The 2,629-nt window shown below is 45.1% G+C and overlaps 1 pseudogene; it reads left to right on the top strand.

The window, feature by feature from the left end:
* Positions 1-1,020: 1,020 nt before the first annotated feature.
* LOC132407251 (SCAN domain-containing protein 3-like) lies at positions 1,021-2,132 on the top strand (annotated as a pseudogene).
* Positions 2,133-2,629: the final 497 nt, after the last annotated feature.

A 2,629-nucleotide genomic window follows, 5' to 3' on the forward strand; every position in this document is an offset into this window, starting at 1 on the left:
CTGGCAGGGAGGTTTGGTAAGACTATTGGAGAAGTTTAAACTAGAATTGCCAGGGAGGTGGGAACCAAACTGAACAGACAGACGAAGGGACAGTTGGTTCACAAATAAAAAAAAGCTTGTAGATAGTGTGAGGCAGGTGATAAAGAAGGGATGCGCTCAGACCGATGATTTGGGATGTGTCTATTTTAATGCAAGGTGTATTATGAATAAAGCAGATGAGCTTAGAGCATGGATCAGTACTTGGTACTATGATGTTGTGGCCATTACTTAGACTTGAATGGCTCAAGGGCAGGAATGGTTACTTAGAGTGCCAGGCTTTAGATGTTTCAGAAAGGACAGGGAGGGAGGCAATGGAGGTGAAGGCATAGCACTGCTGATCAGAAATAGTATCACAGCTACAGAAAACAAGGAAGTCATGGAGGGGTTGCCTACTGAGTCTCTGTGGAAGTTAGGAACAGGAAGGGGTCAATAACTCTACTGTGTGATTTTTATAGACCACCCAATCATAGCAGGGACATCGAGGAGCAGATAGGAAGACAGATTCTGGAAAGGTGTAATAATAGCAGGGTTGTGTTGTGTTGTGTTGGGAGATTCTAATTTCCCAAATATTGATTGGCATCTCCCTAGAGCAGAGGTCCCCAACCACCGGGCCGCGGACTGGTACCGGGCTGCAAGGTACGTGCTACTGGGCCACAAGGAAACGATATGATTTGGTGATATGAAATGATATGAATCAGCTGCACCTTTCCTCATTCCCTGTCACGCCCATTGTTGAACTCAAATGCACGCGTGGTCATCAGTCGGTCATTAATCTACAAGTTCTCAATGAATAAAAAACAGATGTCACTTGAGAGTTTCTTTTGAAGAGGTGGTAGAGGACATAAAAGGCCTAATGATGATGATAACATAGAGACAGTGAGGCTGAGACTGCAGAAAAAAGAAAGCTTTCTCCAACAGAAAATATGACAAGTTGTGCATAAAATAAGGCTTTAATGTGACCGGTGACTCGCACGTTCCCTGTTTGTGATATGTGGAGACAAGCTGTCTAATGAGGCAATGAAGCCTCAAAACTGCTTCGACACCTTGAGTCCAAGCACCCTGCACTCAAAGCCAAACCTGATGAATTTTTTGAGCAGAAAAAACGTGAGCAAGCGGGACAGAAGCAAGTGCTGGGAGCCACCACCTCCACAAATGATGCTGCTCTGAGAGCATCGTACTTAGTGGCTAGCCGTATAGCTAAGGCTAAGAAGCCTTTCACTGTTGGTGAAGAATTGATTCTGCCTGTTGCCAAAGACATGTGCCCTGAACTGTTGGGAGAAGCTGCGGCTAACAAGATGGCACAGGTTTCTCTTTCAGCTACCACAGTTTCAAGGAGAATTGATGAGATAGCGGAGGACATCGAAGCACAGCTGTTGGAACGGCTTAATAAGTCTCCATGGTAGGCTGTCCAGGTCAACGAGTCTACCAATGTCGACAACAAGGCAATACTGCTGGTTTATGTGCGATATATACTTCAAAACGATGTGCATGAGGATATGTTGTGCGCACTGCCACTGCCAACTAACACAACTGGGGGAGAACTATTCAAGTCTGTGAATGACTACATGTCAGGCAAACTGGACTAGTCATTCTGTGTTGGAATATGCACAGTCTGGGCTGCAGCTATGACTGGACGGCTGTCTGGTTTCACTACCCAAGTCAAAGAGGTTGCTCCTGAATGTCAGTCTACACACTGTGTCATACACAGGGAAATGCTGGCTAGCCGAAAAATGTCACCTGATCTTAACAGCGTATTGAGTGATGTTGTTGAAGTCATCAATCACATCAAAGCAAAAACCCTTAACTCACGTTTGTTTGAGCATCTTTGTGAGGAAATGGATGCAGAGCACAAACGCCTTCTCTTACACACTGAAGTCAGGTGGCTATCAAGGGGGAAAGCCCTGGCCAGGGTTTTTGAGTTAAGAGAGCCGCTACAGAGATTTCTTTCAGGAAAAATGTCACCATTGGCAGCACACTTTAGTGACGAGGAGTGGATAGCAAAACTCGCTTATCTGTGTGACATCTTCAACATGCTCAGTGAACTCAATTTGTCACTTCAGGAGAGAATGACAACTGTCTTCAAGTTGGCAGATAAAGTGTCTGCTTTTAAAGCCAAACTGGAACTGTAGGGATGGCAAGTGGAAAGGGACACATTTGACAGGTTCCCAACATTAGCTGGGATTTTAGGAGAGACTGAGGCTGCACCCTCCTTCTCACAGCTGGTGCGCGATCAGCTATCTTCGCTGTCGACAGAGTTTGAGCGTTAATTCCCAACTGCAAATAACCCAAGACATGCAAAGGAATGGGACTGTGACCCATTTGTGAATGTCCCTGGTGAATCATCAACATCAGTGTGGGAAGAAGATCAACTCCTTGAGCTTGCAAATGACGGTAGGCTGAAAAGTATGTTTGACATAATATCTCTGCTGGGATTCTGGATCAAAGTCATGGCTGAATATCCTGAGATAGCCATGAAAGCACTGAAAACGTTGCTTCCATTTCCAACATTATATCTCTGCGAAGCGGGATTTTCTGCAATGAATGCAACAAAAACTAAATTGCGGAATAGACTGGACATAAGGAACCCCCT

The sequence above is a fragment of the Hypanus sabinus genome, chromosome 18 (genome assembly GCF_030144855.1).
Source record: "Hypanus sabinus isolate sHypSab1 chromosome 18, sHypSab1.hap1, whole genome shotgun sequence".
In the NCBI taxonomy this organism is placed as follows: Eukaryota; Metazoa; Chordata; class Chondrichthyes; order Myliobatiformes; family Dasyatidae; genus Hypanus; species Hypanus sabinus.